General features: G+C 43.7%; 1 protein-coding gene and 1 pseudogene across 1 annotated transcript in view; one reads left to right on the forward strand and one right to left on the reverse strand.

Moving 5' to 3' along the window:
• LOC126252279 (F-box/LRR-repeat protein 16) overlaps positions 1–27,936 on the forward strand; it is a 432,643-nt gene that overhangs the window by 46,140 nt on the left and 358,567 nt on the right. The window lies entirely within an intron of this gene.
• Positions 3,170–3,287, reverse strand: LOC126254547 (5S ribosomal RNA; annotated as a pseudogene).

A 27,936-nucleotide genomic window follows, 5' to 3' on the forward strand; every position in this document is an offset into this window, starting at 1 on the left:
GTTTTGATGTACCGTGCACTATTCAGTGTCCCCTCGACGATCACCAGTGGTGTACGGCCAGTGTAGGAGATCACTCCCCACACCATGATGCCGGGTGTTGGCCCTGTGTGCCTCGGTCGTATGCAGTCCCGATTGTGGCGCTCACCTGCACGGCGCCAAACACGCATACGACCATCATTGGCACCAAGGCAGAAGCGACTCTCATCGCTGAAGACGACACGTCTCCATTCGTCCCTCCATTCACGCCTGTCGCGACACCACTGGAGGCGGGCTGCACGATGTTGGGGCATGAGCGGAAGACGGCCTAACGGTGTGCGGGACCGTAGCCCAGCTTCATGGAGACGGTTGCGAATGGTCCTCGCCGATACCTCAGGAGCAACAGTGTCCCTAATTTGCTGGGAAGTGGCGGTGCGGTCCCCTACGGCACTGCGTAGGATCCTACGGTCTTGGCGTGCATCCGTGCGTCGCTGCGGTCCGGTCCCAGGTCGACGGGCACGTGCACCTTCCGCCGACCACTGGCGACAACATCGATGTACTGTGGAGACCTCACGCCCCACGTGTTGAGCAATTCGGCGGTACGTCCACCCGGCCTCCCGCATGCCCACTATACGCCCTCGCTCAAAGTCCGTCAACTGCACATACGGTTCACGTCCACGCTGTCGCGGCATGCTACCAGTGTTAAAGACTGCGATGGAGCTCCGTATGCCACGGCAAACTGGCTGACACTGACGGCGGCGGTGCACAAATGCTGCGCCATTCGACGGCCAACACCGCGGTTCCTGGTGTGTCCGCTGTGCCGTGCGTGTGATCATTGCTTGTACAGCCCTCTCACAGTGTCCGGAGCAAGTATGGTGGGTCTGACACACCGGTGTCAATGTGTTCTTTTTTCCATTTCCAGGAGTGTATTTCGTATATGTACGTGAGAGATCAGTCGATAGCGTAATCCCCACATGTTTCTATCAACCCGATTGTTTTGAATCACTGAGTAATAGTAACATTAAATTAATAAACACTTTCCCTAAGAAATTCATTAATTTCTCTAAGCTGCTTCGATTGTAACGCTACCGCATCGCCATGCCGAGAGCGTGTCGGTTCCCAGCTTCTCACGCTGAATCGGCTATTTGTAGCACATTAACTGCTTCCGTTCTGCCCCGTAATTAACGAAGAGCGCCTGCCTCCAGTACATCCCTGTAAGCGCCATTGAATAAAACTTTCTGATGCGCTGAAAGCGGCTTACATCAAGGTGGGAAAAAATAGATTGGATGTAAAGAAACAGCGCCTCCATTACCCCATGGGGCGAGGGAATGTCTTCCACCACCAGGATCCGAACCGGGTACCGTCAAGTGAAGCGCGACCACACAAGCATGCGTTAGCGAACTCGGCTTAGAAGACAGGTGTATTGTTACGTAGCTTTGCTCTAATATCGGTTCTCTTAACTGTTGTCTAACGGAATTCCATGAGGATGTCGCTATTATTCCTCCCAAAGATACACTCTGAAGTTCCTAGAGGAACTATGTTACACATTCGTGTCAATCATACCGACCTAATACAATCCTAGCAGTGCATCTATGACTGAGTACTGTTGTGTTTAATTTATAAGGACTCGAAACCCAGGAATAGGACTCTAGACTCCGCCGCAGTAACATCTTCTCTACAAATACTGTGTACCTTTTCTGGATTATACTTTACTGGATCTCTTCTAATAAATGAGATGTAAAGGATGAGAAATAATCAAGTAGTAAATAAACGACGATCCTGTAATCAAGTATTTGTAGCCGATTGGTCAGTGGAAGTTGCACGCACCAGCTCCCTAAAACCCACCAAAGGAGCAAAACACATAACAGGAAATAAAGGATGACTTAAAATCCGGTAAAGAAATCGAAAGCTGTTGGATACCTTCTTGGCCATTGTTTAAGAGAAACTGTGAAACATGAACAGTGGAAACAAGATCTTCCATTATGGTGCCCAAGCATGTGAAAATAAGCTTAATGTTTTCTACTCTCTTGAACAATTCCTACTTCAAATTAAAATCCCTGCAGGAAAAGAAAATCCCAATGGTACTTTAATGTTAGTCCAGTGTGACTGATTTTAATCTACAACCTACAACGATGAAACTTCAGGGTGGTGACACCTAACTATTATGTTTACCAGTAGACAGCATATAAAATCAAATAATCAGTAGACATGTACTGTCGTGACTGCACTGAGCTTATTTCCAAAGTGAATAACTTTAAACTTTGCTTAACATTTAGTCACACACAATTGAAGTAAACACACCTTATCTCTCTAGGAAGGACAATGTCCTGACTGACTAAGGGAATTTTGAATCTAGAACTACGAAGAGGAAAACTGGTATTTGGTTTCTCGCTCAGAAAATAAAAAATACATGTTTCAGCATTTTTGGAAATTTAACCACAAAGGGGATAAAATAGTGGGTGAACGTTTGTTTGAAAATAAGTAATTACTAAAGAACTACTAAAGGATTTTTAAGGAGACACCTATGATAATTAGTATTTGGCTTTTCGGTTAGAAATTAAAAAAATACGTGTTTCAGTGTTTCTGGAAATTCAGTCCCTAATGGAGCGCCATTAGGGATAAAAATTTTAAGAAAACATTTCGTTACATTAAAAAAATTTTGAAGCTAAATTAATGGAAACTGGTATTTCACTTCTCGGTTAGATACAATGAAATATTTGTTAGGGGATGAAAGTTGCTATGAAAATATCTCCACAAAAACGAAAAAGGTATGATTAATAAAAACTTTGGACTGCAGCTACCAGAATCGCTTTTTGGTCAGAAGTACATCCATAAAAGACCATGCTTATATGGCCTTAATTAGCATGAAAAGCTAAGAAGGTGTTGCAATTTGTGAATAACGTAAGAATTCGATTACATAAAAACAAGAAACATCTCTGCAGGCCATATAGGCTACGAGAGCGAAGCAGTGAGTGGTAAGGTAGTTTTTTTTCCCACTCCGTCTTCAGGTCATGAGTGGCCTACCGGGACCATCCGACCGCCGTGTCATCCTCATAAGAGGATGGGATAGGAGGTGCATGGGGTCAGCACACCACTCTCCCGGTCGTTATGATGGTATTCTTGACCGAAGCCGCTACTATTCGGTCGAGTAGCTCCTCAATTGGCATCACATGGGTGAGTGCACCCCGAAAAATGGCAACAGCGCATGGCGGCCTGAATGGTCACCCATCCAAGTGCTGACCACGCCCGACAGCGCTTAACTTCGGGGATCGCACGGGAACCGGCGTATCCACTGGGGCAAGGCCGTTGCCTGCTAAGCTAGTTAGATTATGTAAATCAATGTCATGCTCACATGCCACTTTACTAAAATTGTTTACCGGCTCTGGTTTTGCAGCCACATCGGATCTAAAAATAAGAAAATATTAACAGAAATATGTCAATATATTCATAAAACAACAGAAGTTATTTATTAAATGTGTGACTACAGTGAATAAGTGACGTAAAAATTGCAGAAACGACACGTAGTCGCGTAGTGAATACATAGAACAAGAGCAGAGACGGCATATTTATAGGGACAGTGATCGTAAGAAGACGCTAACCTGAAGGAAACGGGGACGAGTGTCAAGCCCTGTCAGTCGGTTTCAAATCTGACCGCAGTTCCTGCTTCCAGTGTGTTCAGGCCTATCTCAACTAGTTTCCGAGTGAACATTGCCAGGTGAGCTGTAAGCAATGGACATTTATGACTCGGTTACCTTGCAAAAGGCCATGCTCAAACCGGCACATAAAGATGTACGTCTTCAGTGCTTCCAGCACCGCAGAAAGTACGCAGTAGTTGACTGAAAGCGCATAGTGTGTTCCAACGAGTCACAATGTTGCTCCTTTTCAAATGATGCGAGCAGTCGAGTGCAGCGACGATTCAATGAGGCATTTAACCCACGCTGTGTGGAGGGTTTACATCTGTTTCGACGCGGTTCTGTGAGGTTTTTCGGGGCTCTTTTCTTACCGTGGCCGGGTCACCTCACCGAGGTTACCATGAAAATAAACGAGAACGTTTGTTTCAAGATTCTTCACGATCAAGTGTTGCCCTTCGTCCTACGACGGCCGTTCAATAAATAATGCTACACTTTTTTTTTTCTCGGCCAGTTTCAGTTGAAAAAATGCCGAATTTTTTGTGGGACATCTTGGAATATTCCCGATCCAGGTGGTACAGTTTTATGAAGTTCTGATAGGTGGCGGCGCTATATGAAGCCTTCAAACTGGAGTCTGTGAAGGAAGTACGTTCCAGACAGAGAGCTGTCATTGAGTTTCTTTTGACGGAAAAGCGGAGTATCACAGGTATTCAAAGGCACTTATCTACGGAGGCCTGGCAGTGAACAAAAGCACGGCGAGTTGCTGGGCGAGGCGTCTGTCGTCATGGCAACAACGTCGTGCAAACCTGTCCGATTTCCCGCGTGCCGGCCGGCCGCACACAGCTGTCCTACCCTCAGGAGTTTGAAGGAACGACCTCAGCGTGTTCGTCGCCACAAAAATGCAAACTAACTTCTCCTTCTTCGTGACACTGCAAGGCCTCATACAAGTCTGCACACATGAGAGGAGCTCAAAAAACTTCGTTGGCCTGTTCTTTCTCATGCACCCTACAGACCGGATCTCGCATCTTCAGACTTCCATCTGTTTGGCCCAATGATGGATGCAGTACGTGGGGGGATAGGGACGCTACTGATGCAGCAAGACGTTGGCCCCGATGTCGACCAGTAGAGTGATACCACAAGGGCGCACAGGCCCTCCCACTAAGGAAGCGTAAGGTCGTCGCACTGAAAGGAGGTTATGTTGTTTTGGAGCCAAAAGAGTGGGGAATAATATGTCGTATTGCAAACCCGAATAATACTAACCTGCTTTCAGAAAAACATGTGTTGCATTACTTACTGAAAGCCAACGTACGCCATCATTGATAAATGTGCTGTGGGCAGTCTTGTCTTCAAAAATGGTTCAAATGGCTCTGAGCACTATGCGACTTAACTACTGAGGTCATCAGTCGCCTAGAACTTAGAACTAATTAAACCTAACTAACCTAAGGACATCACACACATCCATGCACGAGGCAGGATTCGAACCTGCGACCGGAGCGGTCGCTCGGCTCCAGATTGTAGCGCCTAGAACCGCACGGCCACTCGGGCCGGCAGTCTTGTCTTCGAAGGCGACAACATCCACGGGGCTGGACGCATGACGTCCTCATTTGACAACTCCTGCCACGCCTCCTTAGACATTCCACAAGCGCCTATGAATACCTGCGATGCTTTGGTTTTCCGCCAGAAGAAACTCAATGACAGCTCTCGTCTGGAACGTACTTCCGTCACAGACGACATTTTGGAGGCCACGTATAGCGCCGCCACGTATCAGAACTTCATGAAACTATAGCAGCTGAAGCGGTAATACATTCATGCTAATAAATTAAGGATAACTGCAGAATATGGTGCCACACAACGTGGCATACACAAAACTGGCGCTAATAGCATAGACACGTAGGGAACACACACGACACAGATCTGTAAGTCCATGGTATCAGCCCCAAAACACATGTGCTACAAAACGCGACTGTTTCCTGCGCATCTACCCCAATATCAATATGGGATATGATCACCATGCACACGTACACAGGCCGCACAACGGGTTGGCATACTCTGGATCAGGTGGTCAAGCAGCTGCTGGGGTATAGCCTCCCATTCTTGCACCAGTGCCTGTCGGAGTGTTGTAGGGATTTGAAGACGTGCAGCGATACGTCGACGGAGAGCATCCCAGACGTGCTCGATGGGGTGTAGGTCTGGAGAACAGGCAGGCCACTCCATTCGCCTGATATCTTCTGCTTCAAGGTACTCCTTTACGATGGCAGCTAAGTGGGGCCGTGCGTTATCATCCACCAGGAGGAAGATGGGACCCACTGGACCCCTGAAAAGGCGGACATACTGGTGCAAAATGACGTCCCGATATACCTGACCTGTTACAGTCCCTCTGTCAAAGACATGCAGGGTGTACGTGCACCAATCATAATCCCACCTCACACCATCAAACCACGACCTCCATTCAGGTCTCTTTCAAGGACATTAAGGGGTTGGTACCTCGTGCCTGGTTCATGCCAGACGAAAACCCGGCGAGAATCACTGTTCAGACTATACCTGGACTCGTCCGTGAACATAACCTGGGACCACTGTTCCAATGACCATGTACTGTGTTCTTGCCACCAGGCTTTACGGGCTCTCCTGTGACCAGGGGTCAGTGGAATGCACTTTGCAGGTCTCTGGGCGAATAAACCATTCTGTTCAGTCGTCTGTAGACTGAGCGTCTGGAGACAACTGTTCCAGTGGCTGCGGTAAGGCCCCGAGCAAGGCTACCTGCAGTATTCCGTGGCAGTCTGCGGGCACTGATGGTGAGATATCGGTCTTGTTGTGGTGTTGTACACTGTGGACGTCTCGTACTGTAGCGCCTGGACACGATTCCTGTCTGCTGGAATCGTTGCCATAATCTTGAGATCACACTTTGTGGCACTCAGAGGGCCCGTGCTACTACTTGCTGTGTCTGACCAGCCTCCAGTCGCCCTAGTATTCTACCCCTCATAACGTCACCAACATGTGTTCTTTCAGCCATTTTCAACACACAGTCACCATTAGCACGTCTGAAAACGTCTGCACAGTTGCTCGCTTCACCGTACTCTGACATGCACCAACACACCTCTGCATATGTGGACTGCTGCCAGCACCACCGTGCGACGACCGCAGGTCAAATGCACTGCTTGGTGATACCCCGAGGTAATTTAAACCCGCAAACCGCCCACCAGAGCGTTGTTTCACCATGTATCAGCATTATCCTTAATTTATGAGCATGAGTGTATGATTGGAAGATACATATATATTTGTGTGTGTGTGAGTTCTGCTGACAAAAGTGTGTCAGGTATTTTGCGATGTCAGCAATGTCTCAGACATGTCGATGTTTGATAAAACTGTGTGTCTGTTTGCTGACAAAGCTACGTGAATGCTGACAAGTTGTTGTGCCAGAGGTATACGTTGCCTGTCTCGTTTTAATAACAAGTAAAATAAGAGTATGTTATTGGAGGAGAGCAAAAAATGTCAGTTTTGACTTAGAAGTTCTCTGGTTGGCCTATTTCCCATGAAGTGGCGTTGACTAAGAGGTAGCTGAAAATGTAATTGAAAAATAAAATACCACGTTGTATTTGAGATATCTAAATATTCATGTTTTGGCTTAGAAGCTCTCTGGCTGGACATTTTCACGGAAGGAGCGTGGCTTCGGCTCGTTTATGTTCATGGTAATTGGATGAGGCGAGCCGGCCACTGTAAGACAAGTATCCCGTAAAACCTCACAGAACCACCTCGAGACTGGTCTGATAAATCGCCCATTCCTAATCTCACAGCAAATGTCTGGGACTACTTGAAAGAGCGGCTGGAACATAGCAGTCAGCAGATCTGCGATTTGATAACTTTACGGGATCTAACCATCAGTTAGTGACTTCAACTGGATACGATATACCTAAAGAAACTCCTGGACTGGTCACTATCGAGGATGGAGGTGGTGTTCACGGTACTTGATTGATGTCTTCTGAGGATGACATTTTTTTTTTTCGGTGTGCTTCCTCATTCTACTTAAATTCCTTCTCGTTTAAAACCTTCAGGTTCTCGTTTTCCAACCGGTGTTCTCCCATATGTGTGTGAAGCTTCAGTCATGACTCGTACTTGCGCCCGGTACTGCTTAGCATATAGGACCGGGGCAGGAGAGTGAACTGGTGCGGTGAGTGTGTGGGCGGCTGCGACCGCCCATCGATTAGCGGAGCGGCTGCTGGTGACGGCGGCCGCGTGTATCTGACGGCCGCAGCAGGGCCGGAGATGACGCCTCCCGCTCTCTGATTGATTGCGGCCGCGCTCGCGGCCTTCGCTTTGTCTGCCGGCGTCACTCTCGCCGTCGCCCGCGCTCGCCTTATTGGACATCTCGAGGTTGTCCTTTTCGTGGGAGAATCGCCACATGTAGAAGTCTTATCTCCGTGACTTCCAGATACTGTTTTCTGATTCGGTCGTGCCAGAACGGTTTCCACTGCAAAATCACATAGTCTTCCTTCACGAGAGCTGTGCAAACCTAGTAAAACTTCTTTGTTCGCAATGGTCACGACGTTTATTAATGCTTTCAGACACCTCTGGCTGTAATTGAGTGCATTATATTTTACTGTGTCTTAATTGCAACAGATGTATTTTTTCCCAATAGAAATCTGAGGTATACATTTGAGAATGTTCAACATTTTCATCATGTGTAAATGTTGCCAACTGTTGAAACATCCCCTTAGAAAACTTAATGAATTACTGTGCTGATAAAACTCATACGTTGTTTGATTTTCAAACAGCTGAGCAAAACTGAACGTACTCAGACATTTCTCTCATTACTTATTCTGATCATCACTAAACTGACACACGACCATGGGTGTGTGTGTTGTCCTTAGCGCCTTAGCGTAAGTTAGATTAAGTAGTGTGTAAGCCAAGGGACCGATGACCTCAGCAGTTTGGTCCCATAGGAACTTACCACCACCACCGTCTTTAGAAGGGATGCCATATATATATATATATATATATATATATATATATATATATATATATATATATATTCTGATCATCACTAAACTGACACTATATATATATATATATATATATATATATATATATATATATATATATATATATCAATATGGCATCCCTTCTAAAGACGGTGGTGGTGGTAAGTTCCTATGGGACCAAACTGCTGAGGTCATCGGTCCCTTGGCTTACACACTACTTAATCTAACTTACGCTAAGGCGCTAAGGACAACACACACACCCATGCCCGAGGGAGGACTCGAACCTCCGACGGGGATATATATCGTAACGTAATCTGACTTTCAATAATCCCTACAAAAGAATGGCCCTCACTAACAATAACCTATACCTTTCATGAATCACTTACCTCACAAAAATCTCCGTTACTCAAACTACTGCAATATAGCGTGCGCCAATATATATCAGTGATATTCATGATATCCAATATTACAAATTTACTCTTTCTGATCGACACACGTCCAGATCGTCCGCTCTCAAAATTCTGCCATCTCTCTCCCCACATCCACCACTGCTGGCGGCTCACCTCCAACTGCGCAACGCTACGCGCTGTTCACATCCAACTGCCCAACACTACAATAGCAATTATTCCAACAATGAAAAGTTTGGCGTCACTGTGAAAGTATCAGCAAGTCAGTGTAGCGGTTCGTGATCACCAGAATAAACGGATGTGGTTGGATCCTTATATTCCACCTTTTAATTTGCATGTTAATTATGGAATGGTCATTTTACTATTTATCACAATAGATAATATTTCATAATTAGTTTTTTTAGTCCATAAAATGAAGCCAAGTGTAGATAATATGTTTTGAAAACGGGTACATATTTTTATATAAATTTTGCATCTAAAATCTTTAAAAAATCACCTAGAGTATTACATAAAGAAAAATGTTCCTTCCTCCAGTAAAATTTCCGGTCTGACAGGGTTAAGTAAGACTTCCGTACCGTGACCCACTAACTCCATACGAGACACGCCTAACTTTTTTATAATTTCTCCTGTTACAAATAGTTGTATTCTTTACAATTTCTACACCTTTGCTTGTAATCTAACCAATACTATAAAATTTTTTCCACTCTGATTGTCTAAACATCAAAACACAGTTCTGGAATGGCTCGAAAAATTTTGAGGTGATGAAAATCGCATTCAGTGCAGTTTTTGTTTGACTCAAGGGATCGAAAGGTTTCAGCGATGTCACATCAGTAGGGAAATTACACATAGTTCGAAGATTTTTTCCGTCAAATAATCAACAAAGATCAATAATCACTCAATAATTCAATTGTCTGCAGCATATATATTTTTTATCAAGCTTTACCGTTTTCGACAAAATTGTTATGTCATCTTCAGAAGCCTAGAAAATTAGGGATATCATAAATCTTTAGATTTTGGATATCCAGTTATGTGATGTATGAGAGGAATATTATAGAACCTAGCTTAGTAGGCCTAATGGTTTATCAGATGTCAGTATCTCCTTCATTAAAGCATAATAGCATAATATGTCCGGAAATGTACATATTTTATGTGGTTATAGTAAACACAGACTGACAATTTACAAAACCTGAATCATGTCTATGTAAATGTCAAGCTGTTGTACTAGCAACAAGGAACATATATAAAAGCATTTAAAATTATAGACAAGGTATATAAAGAAGTTATATATAATAAATTTGAAAATACATAGCACATAGTTCTATTTATAATGGGAATCGTCTAGTTTTCACATTCTATAAGAGATGTGATACAATCGAAATAGTCCCTTTTTTAATGCAAGTCGATCATTCAACTGGTGTTTTGAATTTTTATGGAAATGTTTAATTATTTAAAATTATTCTGAATGTTCCCTTAAATTTGTAGCCCTTGTCAACTACATGCAAAATTTCACATGATTAACAAAAAACTTCTACAGAGCATCTTGTGTTAAAAAACAGATATTATTTTGATCACTTATCATATCGTATATATATATATATATATATATATATATATATATATAATTTTCACTTTTTATAACATATGTAATCAAAGTAGTGTCAATAGTGTCTGTTTTTCTGATATAAGATGAGAATGTGTTTCTCTATTTTGAGATGTTCCGTAAAATTTGACTGATATGAATTATCGGCGTCTTTGTTGCGCAATTCAGCTAAATGTTTTTCTTAACATAGACTGACAGTTTACAGTAACTGAATCACATTTATGTATATGTCAAGCTGTTGTGCTAGCAGCGACAGCTGTAGGAACAGTTCTATTTTTACGAGTACAAATTCAAGTGTTCAACAAAGACAGCGAGAATTAATATGAGTCAACTTTTGCAGAACATCTCAAAATGGAGAAACACTCTTCCTACCCCACCCTTGCTTAACATGAAAATTATGTAGATAGTAGACAAGGGCTACAAAAGGAACCTTTGAAAATAATATGTAATATATAAACATTCCCCCCTACATTCAAAAGATTTGTTGAGTGATCAACTTCCATTAAAAACATACTACTTGGATTGCCTATTATCTGAAACTTCCTGGCAGATTAAAACTGTGTGCCGAACTGAGACTCGAACTCGGGACCTTTGCCTTTCGGGGGGCAAGTGCTCTACCAACTGAGCTATCCAAGCTCGACTCACGCCACGTCCGTACAGCTTTAATTCCGCCAGTACCTCGTCTCCTATTATCTGTTACAAAATGTGAAAACTAGCTTATTTCCTTTATATATTAAAGCTATGTGCTATGTCTTTTTTTTTCAAATGTATTATTCATATCATACTTGTATAACTTGGTTTTGCTTTTAAGTGTTTTTACATATATTCCCTGCTGCTAACACAACAGTTTGGCATACCTATAGACGTGTTTCAGTTACTGTAAATTGTCTGTCTGTGTTTACATAATCACATTCAATATGTACATTTCTGGATATATCATGGTGGTATGGTTCTATGAAGAAGGTACCGACATCTCCTAAACCAATGCTAAGTAAGTTTCTTTAATATACTTCTTATACTTCACGTAAATGTACAGTCAATATCTAAATATTTATAATATCTCTAATTCTGTAATTTTCTGAAGATGACAAATTAATTAGTCCAAACCGGTAAAGCATAATAAAAATACATATATTGGCATCTGACGAATGAATTTTATTAATACTGAAATAGAAGAAAATTTCAGGCATGAATAAGATAATAAATAATCAGTCGTTTGACCTTTCATTTGGCAGATGATGAGAAACGATGCCACGTTTTCGGATTTTTTTCCGATCTCACCGATGCCAGGTGGTAGCCAAACTGTAATGTACCAAAATTGTTGACGTTGAGCTGGCCACTTGTTGACGTTGCATGCTGGGTCTGTCTCGGGAATTCGCGGCCAAGTTGGTTAGCGATTCGACGATGCGACATGTCGGAAGAAGAGATTGAAAGGGGCAATTTAAAAACTTTACTACTCTGTAACAACAACAAAATCTTGATCAGGAGCCACGCAGGGGAGCCGCGCGATCTCGGGCGCATTGTCACGGTTCGCGTTGCTGCCTCCCCCCCCCGTCGGAGGTTCGAGTCCTCCCTTGGGCATGGGTGTGTGTGTTGTCCTTAGCGCCTTAGCGTAAGTTAGATTAAGTTGTGTGTAAGCCAAGGGACCGATGACCTCAGCAGTTTGGTCCCATAGGAACTTACCACCACCACCGTCTTGAGAAGGGATGCCATATTTATTGTTACTACTGGTGAACACACGGAAAAAAAGAAAATATCCTCATCAGGGATGCCTTGAACAAGCCCAAGATTTTATCTCGATGCCTACGTTGCGTTCACAAACTACTGAATTGTATAGATTTTCTGACTCGACAGAATGGTATTGGCCTAGTAAAACATTAATACTGATTACACGCGCAAACGATAACTTGGATGTTCCTTCACAAGCACAGTAGTCCTGACAACGCATGGCTTGCACTACAATGCCTTACTGCGCATTAACATCATTCCGTTTCTAAAAAATGAATCTTTGGATTACGCCATTGGAGTGGATTAAACAAGTGGAAATGATTCAAGTTTGGACTCTTACTGGGTATCAATAAAAGGGTTCGAACCTGGGACCGTAGCAGCAGCGCGGTTCCGGACTGAAGCGCCTAGAAACGCTCGGCCACAGCGGCTGGCATTGTACCTTCCAGCAGGTGTGTATCATCCAGGCTAAGGCTGAAGCGATTTTATAACACACCGACGTACCTCTCATCCGTAACGCTGACAGCTTGAAAAACAGCACCCCCCTCCCCGCCCCACATTCCGACGAAGAAAGCGTCATCTATTGTCCGGTTATTGCACTCGTTTAAAACCTGTATCATTTAACGCATGGGTATCATGGTTCAAATGGCTCTGAGCACTATGGGACTTAACATCTATGGTCATCAGTCCCCTAGAACTTAGAACTACTTAAACCTAACTAACCTAAGGACAGCACACAACACCCAGCCATCACGAGGAAGAGAAAATCCCTGACCCCGCTGGGAATCGAACGCGGGAACCCGGGCGTGGGAAGCGAGAACACCACCGCACGACCACGAGATGCGGGCATGGGTATCATGTTTTACCTGTCTGTATACATTATTCTGTGAATTAGAGCATTTACAAATTTACAAATGTTAACGGAATTTTGGGTCACCCCGTTCGTTGGAATGGCTGGCCAATCACTCAATCCCAGGGTCGCTGAACATAAATTTATGCAACCTCCTTGAAGCCACGCGAAAGTATAAACCATATACACTACTGGCCATTAAAATTGCTACACCACGAAGATGACGTGCTACAGACGCGAAATTTAACCGACAGGAAGAACATGCTGTGATATGCAAATGATTAGCGTTTCAGAGCATTCACACAAGGTTGGTGTCGGTGGCGACGCCTGCAACGTGCTGACATGAGGAAAGTTTCCAACCGATTTCTTATACACAAACAGCAGTTGACCGGCGTTGCCTGGCGAAACGTTGTTGTCATGCCCCGTTAAAGGAGGAGAAGTGCGTACCATCACGTTTCCGACTTTGTAATGGTTGGATTGTAGCCTATCACCATTCCGGTTTATCGTATCGTGACATTGCTGCTCGCGTTGGTCAAGATCTAATGACTGTCAGCAGAAAATGGAATCGTAATACGGAACGCCGTGCTCGATCCCAACGGCCTCGTATCACTAGCAGTCGAGATGACAGGCATCTTATCCGCATGGCTGTAACGGATCGTGCAGCCACGTCTCGATCGCTGAGTCAACAGATTGAGACGACAACAACCATCTGCACGAACAGTTCGACGAAGTTTGCATCAGCATGGACTATGAGCTCGGAGACCGTGGCTGCGGTTACCCTTGACGCTGCATTACAGACAGGAGCGCCTGCGATGGTGTACTTGACGGCGAACCTGGGTGCACGAATGGCAAAACGTCATTTTTTCGGATGAATTCAGGTTCTGTTTACAGCATCATGATGGTCGCATCCGTGTTTGGCACATTGCGGTGAACGTACATTGGAAGCGTGTATTCGTCATCGCCATACTGGCGTATCACCCGGCGTGATGGTATGAGGTGCCATTGGTTACACGTCTCGGTCACCTCTTGTTCGCATTGACGGCACTTTGAACAGTGGACGTTACATTTCAGATGTGTTACGACCCGTGGCTCTACCCTTCATTCGATCCCTGCGAAACCCTACATTTCAGCAGGATAATGTACGACCGCATGTTGCAGATCCTGTATGGGCCTTTCTGGATACAGAAAATGTTCGACTGCTGCCCTGGCCAGCACATTCTGGTCAATGGTGGCAGAGCGACTGGCTCGTCACAATACGCGTCACTACTCTTGATAAACTGTGGTATCGTGTTGAAGCTGCATGGGCAGCTGTACCTGTACACGCCATCCAAGCTCTGTTTGATTCACTGGCCACGCGTATCAAGGCCGTTATTACGGCCAGAGGTGGTTGTTCTGGGTACTGATTTCTCAGGATCTATGCACCAAAATTGCGTGAAAATGTAATCACATATCAGTTCTAGTATAATATATTTGTCCAGTGCATTTCTTCTTGGTGTAACAATTTTAATGGGCAGTAGTGTAATAATTGTATACCTATAAGAGTGTGTCAATGCTGTAATGTATGAGAATTTCATTCTATGTGTGAGATACTTTGTCTTTAAAACCAAAAAATACGTTCTAGGCGAGAGACTTTACTAACGAGCGAAGATTACTGAAAAAACTAAAATCTATGTAAACTTTTGCAAAAATAAGCGGAAGGGATCACTTCAAATTATTATTCTCGCCATATGAAGGCGCTCTTTCATCGCCTGGCTATTGTAACGTAAACATCCATGTTCGTATGTACCGTAATTTTGATTTAAAGAGAAAGTATTTGCATGTAGAAGTAATTGAAAATATTAGACCTGGTTATCTCCCATTTTAATGACCATATTTTTTTTATTTTTATTTTTCAGAGGCCGTAAAGGAAAGACTGGTGATATAACGACCGAAAACATTACGTGATGTCTCGCTATTTATGCTGTATCGCTAAGCAGAACCTCCCTGAAATTGATATGCCGAACATTTCTTTTAGTTCCTTGCATATATTTTTTTCTGTAGGAATCCTTTTACGTTGATCGGTCAACTGCTTTCGAACAATAACATCGGCAATCCTTTTATTGGTTTGATGCATTGTGCCCCGTCAAAATCAACAGACGCCAACCTGAAATATTACTTGAATGGGTAATTATTTTTAAAGGCAATCGTTAATTGTTTTTACCCAGTATTTTAGATCAGGTTTGCAGTCTTTTGTCGTTTCTCTTGCTCGTCACGGTATTACGTGTACATTTTAATCAGTACTTTAATAATCATGTTGTATTCTTGCCGTGACTTACTGGGAAAATTCTTATTTAAACAATTCACAAACATGACAATAGCTTAAAAAAATAGCTTCTTAGATTACCGTTCTGCAACGAACGACCGTTGCAGGTAGCAAGAAGAGAACCACAGTGGTTATGAATAGGGAAGAGCCCTCAGACTTTGTTGCGACAGGTTCATATAATCTCCGGTTGCGGAGTAGACTCCAGTCCGCCACCAGCAATGGAGGGTGCTCGTTTGACACTGCCAGCCACTCGTGCTGGAGAAACTACACGAAAATCGTTAAACAACTGTTGTGTAATACCATTCATCATTAACTGTTCTTCGATCCTCTAAAGCAGGGATGCACAGGGCGCGGCCCGTCGGCTACACGCTACTCATCATTGATCTGATGTTGGCCCGCCTCTCTTTTCGTTTTTGTAATTTCATTTTATTTATCTTTCATTCCCTCCCGGAAAGGAGAGGGCGGGCCCTTGTGGTACTTAGTTCTTGAGAGGCATGCCAATCTGGGTGGAAATGGGCAGGGGGATTCCAATTCGGAATAATAACTTGTCTCACGGCACGTTATTTTTTAATTTGAGCAGCAGTCCGATCCCGACAACAAGAGCTGCACGTGGGCCTGCGGGGAACAACACTATTTAATCTTCAGTGGTCTATGTATACTACGGTACATATCACGAGTCAGTGAGCTTCATCAGCCTACTCATTAGTGTTTTTGTATGTTCATCCTTCTGACTGAAGATTTGTGGGGCTTAGACCGTTCACTTATGTAATAAAATGAAACATGCAGCCGTCTTTTATTTATGTATTGTACCGGGTGTCCCAAAAAGAATTGCATACTAAATTACGCAGAAAAGACAGAAGTTTATAAAATTCCATCATAAATGTTCAATATGTCCTCCATTGGCTGCACGGACGATATCTAGCCGATAGCCAAATTCATCGCAAACTGAGCGTAAGGTGTCTTCTGTCACTGAAGCTACAGCAGCTAATATCCTGGTTTTTAGTTCATCATTAACACGAGGTAAGGGAGGAACGTAAACACACTGTTTTACATATCCCCACAGGAAGAAATCACATGGTGTTAAGACAGGGGACCTAGGAGGCCAAGAATGTAAAACCTGGTCTCGCGGTCCTGTACGCCCTATCCAACGTTGAGGCATGTTGGCACTGAGGAAACTGCGCACGTTGTTGTGCCAGGGCGGTGGTGCTCCATCTTGCTGACAGATGAAACTGTCGGAGTAAAGTTGTGGGAATAACCAGTTCCGTAGCATTGCAAGATATGATTGTCCTGTTACGGTTTCTTCCTCAAAAAAGTAGGGTTCATAAACCTTGCTTTGTGAAACAGCACAAAAAAAATTGCGGGGGCTCCGCTCAAATGCTCGTCGGATTTGTTCCACTGTTTGTTCAGGAACGCGTTGCCGGCCAGGACTTTTGCCTTTACAGAGGTATCCTGTTCCTTTGTTTATACCACCGTCGAATGTTCTTTGGTGATGGTGATTTAGCACGAAATCGAATATGAAACGTCCGCTGAACTGCGATCACTGAGTGAGCACGACTAAATTCAATAACACAATATGCCTTCTGTTGCGCGGACGCCATATTGCACGAGACTGGGTCTACGCTCCAGGTCAGAGTTCGTAGCGACATCTAGCGGATTTTTTCTGAAACTCTAAACCATGCCGATTACATCCATCGCTGTTTCAGTTATCTAGTGACATTTGTCTCAATATTATTACAAGATAAAATCGGGTCATTCTTTTTGGGACTCACTGTATGTCAACCAGGTTTGGTGACTCAATACTCCATCATCAGGCCTTAACTGACGCTGAGAGGGAGAACTCTAATCATATACAACGATCCCATCAGTGGCCAACATCCTTGAACTGGCTTCTGTAGACTTCTGTAACAGCGTTGTTGTGTCTGCAACCATCAACCACCACCTGTTGAGAACATATTTTGCTATGTTTGTTCGGTTTCCTTTGTTCAAATGGTTCAAATGGCTCTGAGCACTATGGGACTCAACTGCTGAGGTCATTAGTCCCCTAGAACTTAGAACTAGTTAAACCTAACTAACCTAAGGACATCACACACATCCATGCCCCAGGCAGGATTCGAACCTGCGACCGTAGCGGTCTCGCGGTTCCAGACTGCAGCGCCAGAACCGCGCGGCCACTTCGGCCGGCGGTTTCCTTTGTTCTCAAGGCGTTCGCCCAGAGAGCTTTTCAAGCTACACTACTTGGAAATCTAAAGTTAAATAGAAATAAAACCACAACAGTAAAAGTAAACAGTGCAACCAATTTCATGTACGAGAGCGGTTTGATAAGTCCGTTAAAAAAGCAAGAAAAAATGTTTGTTTGGCCAATAACTCACCTTTCTCGACATAATCTCCTTTCATGGATACACACTTTGTCCAACGATAATCCACCCATCGGAAAAACGATTTTGAGAAAATCTGCAAAATATTCCTTGACTGCAAACTATCACGTCTTCTTTTGATGAACATTTCTTCTCAGCAAGCCAAAGTTTGAAGTAAGGAACAGGAAGAAGTCACTTGAGGCTAAGTCTGGTGAAGAGGGTGGATGAGAAGCCTATTCAAAGCCCAGTTCAAGCACTTTCGCCATTGTTATTGCTGATGTGTGGGATGGTGCATTATTCTGGTGAATGAGCACATTTTTCCGTTCCAGCCTTGGTCTTGTTTCACCTAACGCGAGTTTCAAACAATCCAACAATGCGGCATAATATTGTTCCGTTATGGTTCCGCCGTTTTCCAAGTAATCTACGAGGATTAGTCCTAGGGACTCAAAAAAAAAAAATAAAATAAACAGTGGCCATCACTTTAACCAGATGACAAAATGGTCTTTGCCTTCGTCGATGCACTTTGAGTAGCCTCTGTTTATTGTTGTTTTGTCTGTCATTTTGGCTTCAGTGTGTAATGTTGGTTTCATCAGAAGTTACAAATCAGCGCAAAAAGTCTTGCGGACTGTGATTAAATGTCATCAGACATTTTGTTGAAATGTTGTGCCAGATTGCTTTTAGTCGACTGTGAGCAATCGCGGCACCCGCCTCACACTCAGTTTCTTTATAGCCAGTTCTCCGTGCAGGATACTGTGCACTCGCTCAGTTGAGATGCAATCTCACGAATTCTTATTCGGCGGTCTTGTGTTATCATAACATGGATTTTGTCAATGATTTCCTTTCTGGTGACCTAAATTTGACGGCGGGAACGCACTTCGTCCTCGATGGTTGTCCTACAACGTTTAAATTCATTAATCCAAAAGTAAATTGTCTTGCGTGATGGCCCAGAGACGCTTGAACTACAGGCTGTTCGATTTTGATTTGTGCGGCAGTCCAACCCTTCAAATGAAAATGTTCAGTAACGAAACTCGTTTCTTCCATTTTCAGTCGCAGTCGACACATTCACCAATTCAGACAGCTGTCAACAACGAATTGTACTTTGTACATTTTTAAAATTTTTTATACGATCCTTTGAATAATCTTGCTCATCAACTATGAGGGCACAAAATAATGTTCCATTCTTTCTTAAAAATTTAGGAGACTTATCAAACCACCGTCGTATATAAAAGAAAATATCGCTTGAAAGAGTAAATTTATGAATGAAATGTGATACCTTTATAAGTTAGGCTATAATCATAATAGTTGTACACCCGTAAATGACCCAAGCTGGCATTTTTGATCAAAACACTTCTACCAGAAGCTAAAGTTTGGGGCAACTGACATGGCGGACATCTGCTTTGTACAACTCCCTTATTATACCTCCATGGCTTACCCATTACACTGTCTGCGCACACGGAGGCTTCACTCAAACTTTCATTGTCGCTAATGAGGGTATAAATAAAATGACGTTACAGTTGCTCTGTTTGCGCACCGAGCGAGGTGGCGCAATGGTAAGCACACTGGACAAGCATTTGGGAGGACGACAGTTCAAACCCACTTCCGGGCATCCAGATCCAGGTTTTCCATGATTTCCCTAAATCACTGCGGAAAATGCCCGGATGGTTCCTTTGAACGGGCATAGCTAATTTCTTTCCTCATCCCTGAAACAGTCCGAACTTCCGCTCCTTACCTAATTACTTCGATGTAGACGGGACGTTAAAACCTAATTCTCCTTCCTTTCTTTTATTAGCTCGTCAGATCTCGGTACCGCGGAGTAGAACAATACAATCGTCTATCAGGTTTTCACATACGAGTATACTATTTTGCTGGCCACCTGCTGCATCAGAAGTCTGTTGCAGCTTGAATTTTCGACATATTGCTCCACTGTCGCAATGTAGTCACGTATAAAACGCAATTAAGCTAGGAATTTCAAATATTTCTGGAAACATTTAAGACTTGGTAATTCCATTTCTAACCACAAAATCGTCACTAAACGACTTATAGCCTCCAGTTATAGCTGCATAAATTACAGAACTATCGTCAAAAAGCGCCGTTCTTTTAACTGAGATTCAGTAAATTCTGGTGCTTTTGTTGTATACCACACAGAGATGAATTTATCCGCGTTTCAGTCTCCGAAATTCAATAAGTAATTTCGGAGAAATTTCAGCATTAGAAATTGCGATCTATTTGTTTTGAACAACAAACTGATTGTTGTCTTATGCAGAAGTTCGTGTATTGTAGTCTGATGATGGAACGCTACATCTTGACAAATCTATAAGAATGTGATTATAAATTCGCAATGGTTGAGAAAACTGTAACGAAACTCTTTTGCCAACATTTTCGATTATTATTAGTCATCATCGTTATTAATCCTCGTCATCGTTGTCGTCATGATCAGGCACAAGAAAATTTTTCAGTTGTCTTGTCTGACGTTTCATCTCATTCTACATAACGTCAAAAAACACGAAATGGGCAACAGAACTCTTAAGACGATACAATATGCTAGTAATATAGTATACTGCTAGAAAGTCGCTAAGGAACGACTGACACTCGCTATGGAACAAATTTCTGCGGAGAAGCCGACACTTGCTGCGGAAGACTCGACCAATGATAAAAAGGAAATGTAGAGTGCGGGACGTGCTAACTGCAGCGAAGCCTGTGCCCGAATACTCTGTATGCATTTGACAGTACATACAGGCCGGTGTTTGACGAAGGTTGTTGTGGAACCGATTGGTGCAAAATTCCATGTGGTGCAGCAATATGTTTGTAACATATCATTTATGTGCTAACGAGCATGGACGAGCAGTTGGACGGCTTGACGATGCTCAAAGTGTCAATACTGTGGCCACAGTAATCGATGTGTCCAGTCTCGCAATTAAAAAAGGCCGCTGAAGGTGGAAAATGCTATGAGAAAGCATGCTGGTGGTTGTAGCTTGACCTCCACCCCGTAAGAGGATCGATACGTAGCGAAAAGGAAAAGACGTCTCGCTCCTAAGCAGATCGCTACAGATCTTGCAGCCGCTACCGGTGTCTCTCCCAGCCATTTCGCGGCGATTAAATCAGGAGGGTTGGAAAGCTCAGAAGCCTGTTCATTGCATCCCACTCCTACGACGACATCAGCGTCACTGTGGCAAGTGATTCTGGCCACGATTTAGTGTGGAGAGAGAGGGAACAGGTTACTCAGCACAGTATGTTCCTGAACGTCATCAGTGTGCCATTGCGTTATGGTGTGCGCAGGTATTATGCATAATGGCCGAACACTGCCACCTGTATTCGTGCGAGGTACCAATACAGCACAGAGGTATTGCAGGGAGATTATTCTGGATCGTGTCCATCTGTTTAGGGGTGCAGTAGGTGCCGACTTCCTGTTTATAGATGACAATGCCCACCCGCCCAGGACCGCTGACATGTCGGACTCACTGGAAAGAGAAAAGACTGAACGTATGGAGTAGCCTTCGTACTACCATAACCTAAACCCTATGCAGCATGCCTGGGATGCTCTTGGCAGACGAGTTTCTCAACCCTCTCCCCGAACTGTTCAAAAACTGAACACTATCTTGGGTTGGACAATAACCTCCAGGGATTTCTCAACAGTTTGGCAGCCAGAATGAATTGCAGGTACAAAATGTGCATTAGTGACGGAGGAGGGCATGTTACTTGCTGTGAGCTTGATATCGAAAACTGGTTCTAATGACTCTGAGCACTATGGGACCTAACATCTGAGGTCATCAGTCCCCTAGACTTAGAACTTCTTAAACCTAACTAACCTAAGGACAGCACACACATCCATGCCCGAGGCAGGATTCGAACCTGCGACCGTAGCAACAGCCCTGTTCCGGACTGACGTGCCTAGAACCGCTCGGCCACAACGTCCGGCGCTTGATATCGACCTTTATCCTCGGAGTCTGGCCTATGTCAAACAAGGACGTCATTTACGTCTGTAATACTGCTTTCGCATCTAGTGAAATCTGTACCATTTTCGTTATAACTATAACACAACACCTCTGTTTGCTGCCGAGCCTGTGATTATTCGTGCCCATCAGTGTAGTACACCGCACGAGATGCAAATTTTTAGAAAATTGTCACTGATTGATGCCTGGTCCATGAGAAAGGCTTTACTGAATCACCTTGCGTAATTTAATAAGTGTAGTTAATCTCTGCAAAAAATAAACACTACTGGCCATTAAAATTGCTACACCAAGAAGAAATGCAGATCATAAACGGGTATTCATTGGACAAATATATTATACTAGAACTGACATGGGATTACATTATCACGCAATTTGGGTGCATAGATCCTGAGAAATCAGTACCCAGTACCTCTGGCCGTAATAACATTTTCTGTATCCAGAAAAGCCTGTACTGGACCTGCAACATGCGGTCGTGCATTATCCTGCTGAAATGTAGGGTTTCGCAGGGATCGAATGAAGAATAGAGCCACGGGTCGTAAGACATCTGAAATGTAACGTCCACTGTTCAAAGTGCCGTCAATGCGAAAAAGAGGTGACCGAACGTGTAACCAATGGCACCCCATACCATCACGCCGGGTGCTGCGCCAGTATGGCGATGACTTCTAATGTGTGTCCAACGCGATGTTGCCAAACACGGATGCGACCATCATGATGCTGTAAACAGAACCTGGATTCATCCGAAAAAATGACGTTTTGCCATTCGTCCAGCCAGGTTCGTCGTTGAGTACACCATCGCAGGCGCTCCTGTCTGTGATGCAGCATCAAAGGTAACCACAGCTATGGGCTCCGAGCTGATAGTCCATGCTGCAGCAAACGTCGTCGAACTGTTCGTGCAGATGGTTGTTGTCTTGCAAACGTCCCCATCTGTTGACTCAGGGATCGAGACGTGGTTGCACGATCCGTTACAGTCCTGCGGATAAGATGCCTGTCATCTCGACTGCTAGTGATACGAGGCCATTGGGATCCAGCACGGCGTTCCGCATTACCCTCGTGAACCCACCGATTCCATTTTCTGCTGGCAGTCATTGGATCTCGAGCAACGCGAGCAGCAATGTCGCGATACGATAAACCACAATCGCGATAGGCTACAATCGGACCTTTATCAAAGTCGGAAACGTGATGGTACGCATTTCTCCTCCTTACACGGGGCATCAAAGCAACTTTTCACCAGGCAACGCCGGTCAACTGCTGTTTGTGTACGAGAAATCGGTTGGAAACTTTCCTCATGTCAGCACATTGTAGGTGTCGGCACCGGCACCAGACTTGTGTGAATGCTCTGAAAAGCTAATCATTTGCACATCACAGCATGTTCTTCCTGTCGGTTAAATTTCACGTCCTTAGCACGTCATCTTCGTGGTGTACCAATTTTACTGGCCAGTAGTGCATAAAAAATAAATGAATGTTTTAGAGGAAGGGGAACTGTTTTACTGTCTGTTTCATTGTTTAGTTATGCATAAATTTCGGTAGGTTTGGCGCTCTCAGACAGATGTTCGACTTTTCGGTTGTGTAGGAAGTAGGCCAGGCAAACGTTACGCGTTTCTCAGCGGGAGGCCGTTGAGCATCCAGCGGCCGCTCAGCCGTTAGCGGATCTCGCCAGATGACGCGCCGGCGTGTGCGGGGTCAGGTTCAGCCTCGGCTTGCGTCGCTGACGCACGGCCGTGAATCATCCGAGCAGCTGGCCGCAGCAGCTACCGGCAGCGTCTTGGGACGGAAACATTAAGATCTGTGCCTCCCCTGGCTGCTCTCATAAAGTAGGAAGCGGCGCACGGCGTCGAATTTCGCCCCATTTCTTCTTTCCAGTTCCGCACTTACCCCTAACAACCAACATAAGGCGTTATTGTTACCGACACAGTTTCCGAATGGACAACCTAAGCGTTTCCTAGGAGCAAGAACCGATTAACGACAGTAGATATAACAGTGGCAATAGAAACAAACTAAGCGATGGTTCGAAAACGAGATAGAGAATTAAAAAGCTATCTACAGAAGTCCCAAAGCCTTGGAATTAATATCATGCAGACGATAGAAGATCGTAAATTGCGAAAGGACACTGTCTTGAATGGTTAAACCTGAATCAATGATTTTAATATAGGTGAATGTATGTTCTACCACTCATCAAGGACATATATGTTTGATACTCTCAGTTTATGCAGAGTTCTTTTTTCAATGTTTCCCCGTCAAGGATATTATGTTAAAGATACTACCACCAAAGACAACTGACCTGTAGATGAAAGTTATAGATTTCAGACACAGACACTGTACCACAAGTCTATATACTTTTCTACGCTCGCAAATTGACAAATCGCATGTTACACCATCGTTATTTGATCATATGTCTTTGTTTTCTGTAGGGGCCAGTCAAGTGGAAACTAGACAGATAGAAGGAAAGTAACTGTTTATTATTGCAAAAGTAATCGCCCTAAATATTAATATACTTATCCTACTGTGAAACAAGAAGGTCAATGCCTTCATGAAAAAATGTTTTCAGTAGCCTACGGAGTCATGATTGCATCCAGCCGTCCACCTCTTCTTCCGAAGCAAACGGAATTCGCATCGTGAGAGATCGGGTCTGTATGAAGAGTGTGTAAGGACTTACTGGCGAAACCTCTGCAGTGTAGTCGAGACAACCTTGGATACATGTGAGCACCCGTTTTGTTTCAGACGAAAAGGTGCAGGCCTGGGTGCAATCGTGGTTCAGTAGGCAACTGCATGGATGCATTGACCAGCTTGCCTCACAGAGGGATAAATGTATTAACAGTTATGGTGATTACTTTTGAAATAATAAACAGTTTACTTGCTTTTTTCTTGTAAGGTGTCAAACAAATAACACGCTTACGTTGAATTTGTGAAACAATTCCAGTTACCTCGATGTATCACACGACATAATTACTTGAAAATGTACGAATTATTGACAGACAAAGCTCATAAACAAGCCAGCATTTCGTGAATATAAACCACTAACACTCACACTGGTAATTTCACACAAGTAATTTCCTCAACCCGAACTACGAGACGCAGTTCTGACGGAAGGAGAGTTTTACGAGAGCACGCCCGTCCCGTGTTCAGCTGAAACCTCACAGTGGGACACCTAGAGGACACAATGAGATGCCGAAGTCACTACGCAGACCGCAGGCGGCAAAAGCCGCCCTTGTCCCTGCTTTTAGTGACGACATTTCGGAAAGCATTCTACGGGAACACAGCCAGAGATGGCAGACAAACGTCTGGAGAAACCCAACTCGAAACATTGGTGATTCACTGTGGCCATCTGTATTAAAGCTCGCATGAAAGAAAAAGCTGTTTATCTCAGTATTACGAAGCAGAAGTTAAACTCTGACCTACGAAAGAACCGACGCCTGTGATAGGCTACAAAAACTCTAGTAGCTGGAGTTATAACAAGTACGAACGCCCTGATTGGCCAGAAAGAAAACGCGTAGCCACCAGCTTTGATTTAGACAAGTATAGAAAGAAGGATTCGATTTTTCTCTTGCAGCAAATCGTCGAGTATTTGAGCAAGGAGACTCGCGCCGCAGTGAGACAATTGCGAGAGTCAATATGTGAATACTTGTTCACAGGCTCGTCCTAACTCGTAAGGAGTTAAACTGCAGTCTTCTAGTACGGAGAATCGCAGCGAGCACTGACAGTTAGCACTTGCGAGCGGTTTGAGGGCAACGATGGACACACTATTCCAGCCAAATAGCGTGTACCATGCCAATTAGCTAGGGAACAAGTAGGAGTCTCGGCTTCCCTCAAGGCGTGGGGTTTAACAGTCGAGAGGGACTCTCAGGTTCACAGCTCTCGCCGACAGCCGGCACTGCCGCCGTCGACGAAAGGTGAACACATGCACTCGCGCTCAGTTGACACTCAGAACTGTAGTCGTCTCTGTCTCCTATTTTTTGGTGCATTCTATCATGACCTGTAGTTAAACATTTTCACCATTGTCAGGCTTAATTGAAGCAAAAACGTGAGATATCCGATCTAACGGAAAGGACTGATCAGCCGCTGCCGAGTGCTTTACACTCTGAAATTATTGAACTCTTAAACGTACAGTTATCTTTACAGTGATATTTACGAACCCTATACAGACCCCATTCAATTTTGGGTATTTTCGTTGTGTATTTTTAGCTTAATTGATTTCTCTTGCCCAAACTGTATTTAATCCGTATTTTATCGACCCCCAGACATGGTCATCAACCATCTTACTATTAAAGAACCTTAGAATAGTTACAGATTTCACTTCACTCTTGTGAACAACCAAGATCAATATCTTACCATCCTATGTATATTATAATATGTCATGAAGTCATATTTAGAGTAAAAATAAAACTTAATAACGAAAATCTAAGATTTCCATTTTTTGCTAACATATAGTTACTCATGAACTCATTAACTATTTTCTGTTAGCGATAACGTTTCCTTTAGAGGGAGTGTAGTGGAACTGACAATGAGATCATTGTCTGATTACATCACTGTCCATACTGCTACACTCTTCTGAACTCTGCCTGCATGAGCTGATGTCTTCCTACTTTGCAGGCTGCAGGTTCAACACAAATTCTTAAAACACTCTCAGAGTGTCCTTGCGCAACTGTGGTACAAAGATAGATCAGAAACGGTCTCACCGTTTCAAGATCTGGCTACGAAGTTGACATTCATATAGAATTATTTGGTGTGGCTTTTGATATGACAACTGTAGTGTCGATACACCGAAAATAATAGAACGCTTCTGCACATTGCCTTTGTCATGCTTGCATTCAGTATCATTGCTCAGTTTTTCAATCTCTTCATTGAAACTTCAATGAAAAATTAGACCATAGATGTGATGACATAGCAAATTCTGTTTTGGGAAATACATCTTTGTAAGAACTGCATGTGTTAACGTATGTTGTTTCAAGCAAATATTTAGGTTTCTTCTCAGTGGTACTTCATTTATGACCTTTGCAATCTATTGTTGACATTTGTCTGTCACACAATACATGTACTTGAGCGGGCTGTGCTTGTGTACTGTTAAGGTTTTTTAAAACACGGTCAGATGCAGAGCTTTACAGATAAATGACCTTGACAGGTGGCAGAATAGACACGTTGCCGTAATTGTAGCAACCGTGTGTCGAAGTGACACCAGCCCTGTCTTAATGTTTGGTCCTAACTCGTTTCAGCACGAGAAAGATGCTACAAAAAATAAATACGTGCTAGTAAATATAACAAAAGTGTATATGTACGCCCCAAAAGCTCACAGCTAAGGTTTTAAAAGTCACATGCAATGTCAAAGTAAATTTAAATAGCCTTAAAGACGCTGTTCAACCACTGAACCCAATAATAAAGAAATGCAGTATCTTATGGCTCACTACAGCTCGCATTCAACACTAACATTGCGTACAGTTATTAAGCCCGTGCCGGCCGTTGTGGCCGAGCGGTTCTAGGCGCTTCAGTCCGCAACCGCGCTGCTGCTACGGTCGTAGTTTCGAATCCTCCCCCCTGGGCATGGATGTTTGTGATGTCCCTAGGTTAGTTAGGTTTAAGTAGTTCTAAGTCTAGGGGACTGATGACCTCAGATGTTAAGTTCCATAGTGCTCAGAGCCATTTGAACCATTTTGAACCACTAAAAGACGTACACCATACACGCAGAAGTAGTTACAGAAGTGCCAAATTAACATTAGCACAGTTTTCACAATAGAAAAACGATAAGAGTGCGAAGTAAAAGACAAGTTCGTAATATAAATTAAAATTTGCAATCCTGGTTTCGAACATGGATTCCACAGGAGAATGACATCCACAGCAACTCACAGTTGAAAGTGGACAACAGCGTCGTTTACAAAGAAAAGTTTTTAATGCAATGTAAGTTTTCGAACACATAGGTGTGTATGTTTGTGGAACTGGTGAAATAAAGCAATTACACTTGTAGGGAGGGGGGGGGGAAGGGGTAACCCATCGCAGCCAATTTTTTGTACAAGATCACCTGTACAGCTGAGTACTTGGTACAGGCCAGAATGACGTGGTTTAGATTCGTCACTGTCGTTCTGTCCCGCTCAGAATCGATGATTTTCAACCGCGTTAAGCACACAGGTCCCAACGTCATGCGGATGGAATTCCTGCAATGAGCGTGAACTGTCACGTGA

This window comes from Schistocerca nitens, chromosome 4, assembly GCF_023898315.1.
Source record: "Schistocerca nitens isolate TAMUIC-IGC-003100 chromosome 4, iqSchNite1.1, whole genome shotgun sequence".
In the NCBI taxonomy this organism is placed as follows: domain Eukaryota; kingdom Metazoa; phylum Arthropoda; class Insecta; order Orthoptera; family Acrididae; genus Schistocerca; species Schistocerca nitens.